The sequence below is a fragment of the Pecten maximus genome, chromosome 6 (assembly GCF_902652985.1).
Source record: "Pecten maximus chromosome 6, xPecMax1.1, whole genome shotgun sequence".
Classification (NCBI taxonomy): Eukaryota; Metazoa; Mollusca; class Bivalvia; order Pectinida; family Pectinidae; genus Pecten; species Pecten maximus.
In genome coordinates this window covers 20,830,634-20,843,845 of record NC_047020.1, presented here as the reverse complement: position 1 = coordinate 20,843,845, position 13,212 = coordinate 20,830,634, and the positions used below count along the sequence as shown (strand labels likewise).

The 13,212-nt window shown below is 34.2% G+C and overlaps 1 protein-coding gene and 1 long non-coding RNA gene across 2 annotated transcripts in view; both read left to right on the top strand.

Moving 5' to 3' along the window:
* The window catches only part of LOC117329209 (protocadherin Fat 1-like), a 154,764-nt gene that overhangs the window by 81,862 nt on the left and 59,690 nt on the right, over positions 1-13,212 (top strand).
* LOC117329210 lies at positions 3,008-4,941 on the top strand. Its single transcript, XR_004533131.1, has 3 exons — positions 3,008-3,217; positions 3,331-3,401; positions 3,968-4,941. It is a non-coding gene; the product is annotated as an uncharacterized LOC117329210 (long non-coding RNA).

The following is a 13,212-nucleotide window of genomic DNA, read 5'->3' as shown; positions in this document are numbered from 1 at the left end:
AGTCAAATGTCTATCTCAAAGTCAGTGGTGTTTTTTGTCTTTGATGTGCGGGTGTAAGTAAAACGGTATGCATGGATATGAAGGATTATTACAACTAATTGCTACCTTCTGTTTGCCATTTTGTCTTAAAATCTAATATACACCTACATTATTATTCATCCATTTTGAAAATTACCTTTAAATGTCGCTGCAGCTGTTTTGTGAATCTTTCAAATTAGACTTAACACTCTTTTCTTCAGAGGATAGGTTTCCTTTTAGTAACATTGTGGGAAAGTAAAAAAAAAATCATGTTAGAAACTATTACCATGAAATTTAATTTTGAGTTGCATGCAGTTTTTGTAAGGTTATTTTTTATCAAGTTAAAATCATCTGAGGAAAATATTTGACTTTAACAAAGATTTGTGTGACAAGTATTGTCAGAAATAAGAATTTCAACAAAAGTATCTTTAACAGCTGGGTCAAAGATACTGATGTTGGTGGAAGAATCAAGATTATTATACCATTTAAAATGCCAATGGAGCATTGTCATTGTTGGCCAGCAGTCCAATGGTGTTTTGTTACCATCTATCTGATTGGTTCAGCATGTCTCCGCTAACTTGTATCTCCTAGGATAACACATTACAATCACAGGAAATAATGGCTGCTGACATGTTGCTGCGACTCTAAAACATATGCTGTTATAATATACTGAGTGGGTATGACAGTACATGCCGATAAAAATGTTCCCTGGTGGGGTCGAGTTGATGTTAGCTGCTGTATACGTTTTTCTCCACAACCTAATACCAACCATTCATCATTTGCTGTGTAAATTGCTGAGGATTAGTCGACATAGGGGATCTGCATGAATTTCTATATAATAAGGAGTTTAATTGCTATCCCTTATCAATTTGCAGCATGGACTGCAATGCAGCATATGCTGCAATCATGCTGCTTTTATGCTGGCATCATGCTGCTAGTTTCACAGCATGATTGCAGCATGTGCTGCATAGCAGCATGGTACCATGCTTCTGTACAGCATGTACTGCAACCATGCTTTAAAAATTGAGGTAATTGAATATCTGAACTCTATCATGCTGCAACCATGCTGCAATAACTTTGTCATTTTAGACAGGATATGTACCATGCTGCAACCATGCTGCAATAACTTTGCCAGTTTGGATATCGAATTATATCATGCTGCAATCATGCTGTGTGGACTTAGTAAATTTATCATATGAAATGCATCATGCTGCAACCATGCTGCAATAACTTTGTCATTTTAGACAGGATATGTACCATGCTGCAACCATGCTGCAATAACTTTGCCAGTTTGGATATCGAATTATATCATGCTGCAATCATGCTGTGTGGACTTAGTAAATTTATCATATGAAATGCATCATGCTGCAACCATGCTTCAATAACTTTGGCATTTTAGATAGGATCTGTACCATGCTGCAACCATGCTGTATTAACTTTGCCATTTTAGATACAAACTGTACCATGCTGCAATTATGCTGTATTAACTTAGTTAATTTAATGAACTGCACCATTCTTTCATGTATTAACATGACTGTTGAAGTTGAAATGTGTATATGCTTGGCCATTCTGTATTAGCTTAAAAGGGCATTCCTTTGTTCGGACATCACAAAATTTCTGTGGGTGAAATGTAGGTCCAAGCGAGGATCCAAAATCTAGGACCAAATTTCCCAGGTACCAAGATTAACCTAAACAATTATTAATTAATAAAATAAGATACAGAAAATTAACAAAAGTTGGTATTAGATATTTTAGTATCTTTTTTTTTAATTTTAAATAAAATATAGAAAATTTCCAGGTATCAATGGTGATAACAAAATAATTTTTAAAAACATGTTTGTGTTGCAGAATTTCCTTTTTATACTTGATCAGTACCACACATATTTATTTAAAATTCAATAACAATTATTTTAATTAAGTATTTCGTTTATAAGTATGTTCTTTGTTAGTATAACGGTTCACAGCTTTTAAATGTGATATTTTGTCAGCTTTCACTTGTAGTTCTATCTCAGAAGGAATTAACTTAAACATTGATGAATGTTGCAAGTTAGTACATTCGTGTGACGACTTAAAACTCATCCCTATAAAAATTTCATTCAAATTTTCAGAGTTTAGATCGTTTTTTGAAGAACCAGTATATTGACTTTTGCTTCGATTATACACTTTTTATCGGAGATAGAATCAGTCACTTTATCCAAACACTGACATAAACCAAGACGTTGGCATTTACCATGCACCAGCTTACTACCAGGTAGCCATACATGTAACATGTTCGCCAAAACAAAATCGGGGTCACTCTACCAACAGTTACACATGTGCTTGGAATATCGCTTTTAATTCAATCAAATAAGATTAAAATCACCTGCTCTTTGTCTTTGTATCGCATACTTTCTGGATATATGCGGTGTTAAGATTACATCTGATAATAGCATACGAAATAACGTCGTGTTTGACACAACATTCATCGCTATAAACTCCAATAAACATGTGTCGAACTTATGTTGTCACTCGGACGCTTCCTTGTAAAACGTATATTGAAGTTAAGCGCTGTGATGATCTCGACCTCGACATGAGTTTACTAACAACAGACGATATATTCCCATACTTTAATCTGAATTATTTGAAATCGTGAACATAAAAAGAAAACGTGCATTGGTCGGTTCCTCGTCTGAAAATACATCCATATTAAACAATAGGCGTATGACAGACGAGGCCAAAACCTCTGGTCAGATTACATGTTTATCGTTCGGTTCACCTATGACCTCGTTTGTTTACCTTGCTCCCGAGATGTGACGAGAGTGCTCCTCGAGCTCGTGCGATCTAAATGTGCACGAGGCAAGTATTAAATACTGTAATATTTATCTTAAAAGTATGACACAATAGAAGTTTATGATTTAGAATAAAAAACACGCACAAGTAAAAATGAATCGTGTTAATCTCTGGCAGTAAAATATTTATCCCATGATGCAACACACACGAGTTCAGCGGGAAGTCTGATAGCCATGTTTGAATTCACCGGATGTTTATTTCCAGAAGAAAAGTATAAACAAACACGACGATAGCCTAAAAACGAAGTTTGTTTCCCGTCTTACTGAAGAAGATCGGCTTACTTCAAGTTACCGACGAATGAATATCAGCTTTCTCGTTGTTTTTGACGACCGATGCATATTTTTACAGACAAACATCGTTACGAGACAGGGTAAGTTTTAATTATATAATATTCTTCACGTTCTGACATCGTTTCACATTATACGACGATGAATTTGATATAGATCTAATCATATCAATAATACCTAATTATTTATTTTTCAGGGTTTTGATGATTAATTTATCACAGATTACACGGCCGAAGGAAACGCAGTACCGATCCATGTGTTACAATCGTAAGTTTTCAATTTCATTTATTTATTATTAACGATCTTCGGCCCGACTTAAATTGCATTTTTTCCCCACTCACACAACCCTTGTTATGATTATGACGTACATACGTATTCACAAACAATGGTGAGGAAAATTTGTGCTTTGGATAATGAAACGTTTCGTGAAAGATCTTTACCTCCACATTCTTTTGAGGATCGATGTTTGCAGATTATTGCATCAAATTGAAACGATTAAATGAAATAGGTGAATTAAGATGAATTATAAGTAAGTAACATTGTTTTATGTATAGTATATTGCAGTTTCATATTGATATGAACTGATGGAGAATTCGGGAGTAGCTTGATTTAATTAATAATTAAGTCATCCTGGCAAGTTTTATTTTGTAGCTTTGTGTGGCTGGCTTAAATTTTCTTGATAAAAAGGCTTCCAAAGCAAACATAATGAAAATGATAGCAAAGTGATCATGAAAAGTACATCAGTTAAATACATACATTATCTTCAAAAACTTGACAATTATTCTAATTTTAAAATAAAAGAATATTCTAAAAGTCTTTCTTTCTTCCAACAGAGACTGAGTCTTCATGCAGTACATTCTGGAATGAGGAACACCGCATGCATTGTGGTCCAAATTGATGGCATTGACTTAACACAAAGCAGAAAGGATGAAGAGAAATTAAGAAGTTTATGTTTCACATTAATTAAGATTATTCGAGATATGTTATCTGTCGAGGTATACAACATTTCCTTTCATAATAAAAGTGTAAACATTAATATATATACAAAAAAAAATCATGTATATAATCTAAAAATCCTTGTTAGTTATTTGTTGTACTAGCAAAAAATATAATATAGTCGTCTCAAGCTTGGTTGTATTGAAATCCCCAGGGACAGTGACAGAGATATATCACTACATGTACATGCTACATCAAACAACACACCATTGTTCAAATTGTCAATCAACATTTCATTTAGTCAGTATTTAGAATTGATTCCAAAATTATGATAATCTTTTCACAGTTTATTAGAAATAATGTTAAATTCGATAGAAGAAGTCTTCGACTGTTGCTTGTTTTTGTTTATTTTAAGTTCACGGACACACATGAAAACAGTTTCCAGTACATCTGGGCTACTTCGAGGAAACTACGTATACTGTCTGAAATCAGTCTTGTGCGTCGGTGACAAAATGTATACATATCCTACTATAACTCTGCTGGAAAATATTATTTTGTACTATTTTCCTACTATTTTAGAAAAAAAAAGAACAGAATTATAAATACATACTGTAGTATGTACTGACATTGAACTTGTATATCTTGCTGACTATTTTTGTTGAAACAAACCACTTCTAGCTAGGATGAATTGATATTAGTTGTATTTGAAAATTGTACTAGAAAAAGATAGCTGTGTTGTGTATGTGATGGAAGTTTTGAGAAAAAGAATATAAGAGGCAAATAAAATAAGTACCATGGGTAAATCAGAATTAAAATTTGTTTTGTCACATTCTCATTTCATTGATAAGTTTTAAATGTTTGAACTAGAAAACACAGCCTGTATGAAAAGTTTTATACCATGTTAATTACCAAATAAAATGTGATACAAAATTATTCTTCAAGTTTTTATTGCATGATTTTCATTGATTTTGTAAACCATGCTGCCATGAAGCATGATTGAAGCATGATCCCAGCATAATTTGCATAATTGAAACATGCTGGGATCATGCTGCAGATCATGCTGCAGACCATGCTGGGATCATGCTGCAAACCATGCTGGCATCATGCTGCAGACCATGCTGGGATCATGCTGCAAACCATGCTGGCATCATGCTGCAGACCATGCTGGCATCATGCTTCACAGACCATGCTGGGATCATGCTGCGGCCATGCTTCCTTAAAGCATAAATGCAGCATGATCCCAGCATAATTTGCATAATTGAAACATGCTGCAATCATGCTTTAACTAGTAAGAATATATAGTGAGGTAAATTAGGCACCATGCTGCAGTCATGCTTCATTCATGCTGCAATTCCATGCTGCATTCATACTGCATCTATGCTGTGATCATGCTGCAAATTCATAAGGGATGTCATGAGCCTTTAATAGATTTTATATTGTGCTGACACGAGAGCAAGATTCTATTTATCATCATAGATATGAAGCATATATTTATACAAAAGTAAGTGAAGATGTTCAGGGAAGTATTTTACCTGAATGGAAAGGTTTTCCTTGGAGATATACAATTCTTATGACGTAAATGTATTACATGGTGTAAGAGGTCAATTATGTGATAAAAAAAATGTAGGTCTGATAAGAGTTGAAAGATGATAGACATCTTGGGAACTCGATTGAGTGATTTTTTTTTTCTAACAAGCTTTCTCTGAGTTTAAAGTAGTGTAAAATGTATGTGACATGTTTCGAAATCTTGTCTTGAAGAATTAAAGCAGTGGATTAATTTCAGAAAATGGAACCCTATAACATTTTACTGGAAATGTGAAAGAGAACATTCTAAGAGTTAATCAGTTTTGATTGCTGGTGTTTGACCAGAGACCTGCCACTGGTGGTGTAGACAGCTCAAAGTGAAGCATGCTAGGGTCTCAATGTAATGGTGCATTCATGGATGCCAACAACACTTGTCTATCAGCTTGATAACTCTTCATTGATCTATCACCTCCACCTGTCTATAATACACTGTCTCAGCATCAGGTCACATTACCTAATCTTTGGACCACTTTCTAAATGCCATAGAACCCATGAATGCTTGGAACACAGGTCTGCCACTTTACCACCCCAGATGAGACTCACTTTGATGTTCAAATGTTCAGGTTTAGTTAAGAATGATTGCTAATTAGGAAACAATGTTGACCTTATATGGCTTATTTCTACATATTTAGATCTGGTAAGGGTATTCCTGCCTTCTATATATATAGATCAATGGTATCCCTGGCAATTCATTCCTCTTGGAAACAATGATGACTTTCTATAGCTAATTATCTGTATATTTAGATTGAGGCTGTCCTTGCCAATTCTGTCTTCATGGAAACAATGGTTACCAAGTAGAGCTTTTATATCTGTATATTTAGATTGAGGGTATCCTTGCCAATTCTGTCTTCATGGAAACAATGGTTACCAAGTAGAGCTTTTATATCTGTATATTTAGATTGAGGGTATCCTTGCCAATTCTGTCTTCATGGAAACAATGGTTACCAAGTAGAGCTTTTATATCTGTATATTTAGATTGAGGCTGTCCTTGCCAATTCTGTCTTCATGGAAACAATGGTTACCAAGTAGAGCTTTATATCTGTATATTTAGATTGAGGGTATCCTTGACAATTCTAGCTTTTCTAGTAGTTTCTAATATCTTTCCACAGTTCTCCAGTTCACAGCATCTTAGTTTTACGATCAGCATTTTCCATTATACACATACACACTTCACAATCTACATTCTCTGGTTTCTATATGTTTTAAGGATAATTGTTTGTTTAACGTTGAAGTATTAAGAAATATGTTTTACTAAAATTCGATAGAAGTCAGGAGATGAAAGTATAATCCACCTCTAGATCGTGATGAGAGTAGTTGTTTGATCCTGGTAGGTTAGTAAGCAGAATCTTTGTACTGCATATGGTGGTAGAGGTGGTTGGACATTTGTCAGACAGAGAGTTATGGATAGTCTGATTAAAGGATGGCAGACTGGATCTGACAGGAGATTGACAGCATTACTGCCAACTTATGGTTATGGTTCATATAGAACAAGAGATCAAATAAACTTTTTTATAAATTTGCCATTTTTATGGGAGCAGAGAGAGCTGATTACCATGTGGTGGAGATGTATCACTTCTCTCTCCACCTCCTGACTGACCTATTGTTTACCTGACTGACCGTTGTACAGGTGTATTAGCTTAGGTAGCATAATGATTTTGTAATGCGTATGACGTATAATGAAATTTAAATCATCAACTTTTAAAAAGTGATTTAATGGCTCATTACATTAATTTGAAAATTAATTAATTCCTTACTATATGATATGAATTTAATATCATGATTTGTAAGAACGTGATTTGAGGTAAATAAATAACATCTTTGATGCTGAATTCTGTGGGTGGAATTACAGGACTTTTAAATAAAGTAAATGTGAAATTTGATGCAGACAAAAGTGCTTTGTCAGTCCATAATAATCAGGTTTAATAATGTCAATCAAAGCCTCCTGACAGCTCCTTTGTACTACGGGGATGTAAGGAGAAGTTATCTAACAAACCCTGACTGCACTGTCCCAGTGTCAGGTGTATAATTCTCGTTATAAATGTCAGTTTGACCTTTTTTTACCTTCCATAACAATCTGATTGAAGAAACAATCAGGCATAAGTTTCAAATTTCCCATATATCAATCATTGGAAATATATACTGGTAGATTTTCACTGTAAAAACTAAACAAATCAATTTGTACTTGTTGGGAAGCTGTTGTGATGTTTGTTTCGACAGACTTATCTGAACTTTAAATCAGAATTGGCTTTTTCTGGATTGAAAGGAAGCATTGTTTTGATGACAAATGTAAAATAAATTGTTGGCATAATTCATTTCTCACAGGATTACCTCCCTTGATAAAGTTGAGATGGTTCTGTAACTGTTGAAGAATGGTACATTCTCATTGTAGAACTCACTCTCGTATCAGGTCATTCGTTCTCTGTGTCGGCAACAGATATTGATATAGTCAGGTAGATAACAATCCCTTTTAAATAATCAAAAGCGCTTTGTCTTTTCATGTATGTTTGTCTGAAGTAAGGGGTTGTTTAGTTGAATAAACAGATAAGAAATTAGAAGAACAAAAATTTGGACCAAAGTTAATGATTGTTTCACACACAAGTTTTTTTTTTTTTTTCAATTTGAAATATATAATTTATAGATTTGTGTATACCCTTATCTTTGGCATTCACAGCCTGTTGAAGAAGGGGCGAGATTGTAATGAGTCGATTATGAAATCACATAAGATGCAAGGGAACTGATAAGAATTCATAAAGATTTAGAATTTCATTTTCTCTGGAACAAGAGATGTTGCAAGATTTTACTTACTAAGCACACCTCCTTAATATTTTATAAATGGTGAAAAACCTGCATGAACATTTCAAGATAAATAAGAAAACATGTTTATTGCTAAAAATCCTCACAGATTACTACTGAGCAAAGCTATTTCGTTTTTCTGACAGCTGAAATAGAAGTAATGCTAAATTGATGAGATTTTCCACTTGTCTATTCTGTGTTATCAGATACAGTCCTATTGACATGAATCAGCTTACATAATGTAACAAAAATAAAGCTAACTTGAAGTGCACAATATTTCTTGTTTTCCGTGATTTTAAACATACTAGTTATCAAACTATTATAATGTCAAGTTGAAGATGGGCTTTGTATGTATTTCGTTAAAGTGTTTGGAGAATCTATATTTCTCATTTTCTTGTGTTTTGAGAATTTTTATTTATCATTTTCCTGTTTTTGGAGAATTACTTTTCTTTTCACTCGATTCTGTGTTTGTTTTATTAAAGGTTAGTTAAGTTTGTATGGCTGTCATGTCTGATTCAGTTTGAAAATGGAAGTTGTCATATGCAAGTATTTGAAATATGAACACCGCTGTGTGATGCAAGTCCGTGTGATGATAACTAGCCCTGTGTTGTCCAGTCCAGTTATGTATTTAGTACATTCTGTATGTAGGTTTATAATGTGTGATGATATTTCCATGATTTATGACCCCAGTTTGATTAGGTCAGGCCCTTCCTGGTGTCCAGCATGTGTTCGCCTGCAGGACATGTCCGTTTAAATTGGTTATCTTTCAATTCTGCTGTTATTCATGGCATACATCTACACCAGATACACCATATGTACATTCATAAACTGACATACATAACTATAACATCATAACAGTTTTATAATGAATTCCATGGTGCAAAGGAAATAAATGTTCTATTCAAAATTTATTATTGGATTATAAATAAGGTTGAGCCAGATTTGGGGATTTGAACTTATTCATTATAAACAGAAATTGATATCAGGTCTGGTCATCCGAAGAATGTTTTACAGTATATATAAATATATAAATCTCCAGATAAAACTGGCCTATAAAATTACATTGTATCATAATTATCTTGTGCCCCACAGAAATTATTATCATAACATATACCATATTCGATCTTAGAATAAGCATACCTGCACCTTATAATAAGTGCATGCACCCTCACCTTTTTTCAGGAAAAGTGGATGGGTTGGCAAATTAAAACTTATCTAAAGCTCCTTACCTCACTAATCTGCCAATATAGTCTTCAGTGACTCTGGATTGTTTTCACTGCATAACTTATGTGGGGGGGGGGGGGGGGGGGGGGGGGGGGGGGGGGGGGGGGGGGGGGGGGTCAATTTCAGTATTACAAAAGAATAGAATAATTAGGCTCAATTGCTTTGAGAAAGGATATGTAGCAGAGAAAAAGTAAAGCCAAAATGACTACAATTAAAAATTTGGTACAAATCACTTCGGTTGCACATGATCTGTCATGCATGTTTTGAAATGTTTAATAGCAGCATCATATCACTATATGACAGAAAATGGCTTCCGTTTTTGAAGTGAATATGTATTGACTAGCATACACTTCAGTGTTGGCAGTACAGTAAGGGCAGTAAACTGTAACAGGATGGCAGGGTATAATGGACATTCATAGGGTGGAGAATCAACTATAATATTGATCCTACCAGACAGATTTCACTAATCACTTCTTCACATGCAAATACAGCCATACCTGTGTAACTATATATTTGAATATAGTAGCAGATTTTTGCATGCCTGGGAAAATTAATAATTTACATACAGAGTCAGAGATATCGTCATGGGAATTGAAAACAGGAATCTAAATTACATTATGAAATACAAAGTTTGAATTGTTGGGAGAATTTCATTACAACTGCTTGCTTGAAGCCATTGTAAGGTCATATGTGAAACAGGATTAGGAAAAAATGGGGCACAAAGAAAGTATAAAGTGTAGATCTAGGATGTGTATCCTCTTCTGTATGTGTGTTAGGGTGTAGGTACATACATTCCTCATCAGTGTACTCAAGGTTCTGGTCAATCCAAACATTATATACATTAGAACTCCTCCCCATGTTGTATGGGAACTGTACCTGTCCCATGCATTCAGTAGACAATAAGACTGTCAAATACAGGACAATCATTACATTCCCCAGGTAGGGGAAAGATCTTTGTAAAAATGTGTGGAATTCTAGAGAAGACAAGCTTTTCAGGTTAATCTAGGGTTGGTTTAATATTGTTTAACATCATATTAACAGCTACCGAGGTTCATCTAGATTTTAGAACATGAAAAATTGTAGATTCTCTACAAAAACTAAAGTATTTATCAGCAATTGTAAAACTGATTTGTCTCTACAGTGTAACAATGGTTTGTAAAATAAAGAGATTCCCGTTTGCTTTCCTGGTGTGTAAGTGTTCCATAGTTCCTGTATATACGGGAAGGGTATATCATTTGATTTGGTCGTACAATGGTGCCAGTTGTATGACATAATAACATTAAGGAGGCTACATTTACAGTCTCCTGTTTAAAATCTATACCTAGGTCAACATTCAGGTCGTCTTTTATTGAGGTGTATTGATTTCTACCATGACAAACATTGGTTGATGGGTGAATGATTAATCTTATAACAGGCTGCCATACCCTAGTGAATTCTGATGGCGTACTTATCCAAATACACCATTCAGCAATAAATGAACTTTGAAAACATTTTTATTTCTGTGCTCTTGTTACTAGACAATATTGTGATTGGTGTTCTACACGAAGTATTAAGCGAAGACGAGACAAAATTGCTCCAGCTCTTATTCCAGTATCTGTATCACTCGAAAGTCTCATTGATTTCCATGTAAAGAACCTTTGTTACAGAGACCCTTGATTCCATACTGTGTGGTACCGAGGCAAATCATTACAACATTAAACGCATGAAACTGTTAAAATGAGGATAGCTGTATTGTAATGATACACTGCGTAAACTCATCTCCATTGATTAAAACTACACAAGATTTCCTTTGAGGGTATGTGCAGAATGAACCTCTACCAAGGTCAACTTCAGAGACAATTTTGTAACTTGGCTTAGATTTCTTGAAATAACTTGGAAATAATACAGCTTAGTATGGTAAAATGTAATGATACTTGTATCAAAATAATTTTACCAGAGGTTAGGATTTTTTTTTTATTATTATAATCTGGAGATAACAATGTTTAAATTGTTCGTATAAAACTGGCTATAGAGCCTTAAGTTGATATTGTCAGGGACAATTTAGACAAGTTACAATCATGATCTATTATGTACATAATTTAGTTAAATAAAAGAAATAATTTTCTCTTTGAAATGGCATTAAAAAACCCACCTAGACAATTGATGATAAAACGGTAGGCAGTGTAACGTCAATAGCATTAACATCACCAATTAATTATTGTCCTCGTTAATTGAAAATGTACAGGGCTATTCTCAACTATGTCATGTGACAATGTTAGTTATTTGCATTTTAAAATCATGAACATTTCCTGCACTAGACTAATTGGCGAGTGTTTCCCTTCACCAAAGCCACCATCACTGATGTTGTCATGCTGGAATGAATACTCCAAGGACCTATATTAATCTATAAACAGAATTAGAATTTAGAATCTAATTTCCATTGTGATTGTCCTCAATAATTATCTACAAAAGTGCAGAAGTGGGTAATTGAAGTCCCAGAACCAAATTAAAGATTTAAGAATCAACAGGTATTAATGATTGATCATACTTTGTAGCAAAACAGAAAATAATGCCTTTTTGTTTTCTCTGTTAAACCTCCTTTGTTCCTTTATTGTATTTTGACTAAGTATTGCTGCTGAAAATTTAAACAAACATTTTCACAAAAGAAATGAGTTTCTACCTTGTATTCCCTAATTTTCATGTAAAGTAGAACTAAACAATTTTACTCCAGCAGGTTATTTTACTAATGTTACAGTAGTTCAATGCAACAAAGGTCGCTTAAAGAGGAACAGAATCTGTATGATCCGACACTGTGTGCCAATAAAGTAAGGGTTGGAGATAAAGAAACCAAAATCTCTGGCCTGACAATCATGTCAAGATATTCCTAAAGTAAGATTAAGGTCATGATTTCATTCTTAAAGGTATATGTTGATATTTCCAATTATGGATAATTTTTTGAAAAATTGCACTGACCGAAAAAAAGATATCGCCCAACAATTACCTGCCAACTGTTTCTATTCAAGAGGGAGATTCCAGTTTATCAACTCTAAACATGCTCAATTTCAATCTATTGCAAAAAATTTGGAACTATGCACCAAATGCTTAGCAATACGCAAGAGATGAAGTTTTTTTTTTTTGCTGACCTCTTTTAAAGAGATATATTTGTCACAATAAGGTGGCTTACATCTTTAAGTGAGTAATTAACAGGATCTGCTGTGGCGAGATATTGCTCATCTGCTCTGTGATTGTCATGGAGATTTGTATCCAAGGTCGCAGGTAACACAGGGAAAGTGATGATGTGAAATCTAACATGCACATTTACCTTATCACAGGAAATCCATGCAGTTTTACCTAATTACTCTGTAATTATATTCAAGGTCAAAGCTTGTCCTTGAAATTCAGCAGAGATTATTGGTGTGTAAATTAATTGTATGGCTGAGGTTTGGTTGGTGTAATAAAGCAGTCAAACCGCATATCCAGTATGAGGGATGGGGGAGAGGAATTCACTGATCATTATGATAATATTCGAAATGTCATAATTTAATGTATGTGTTATCATCAT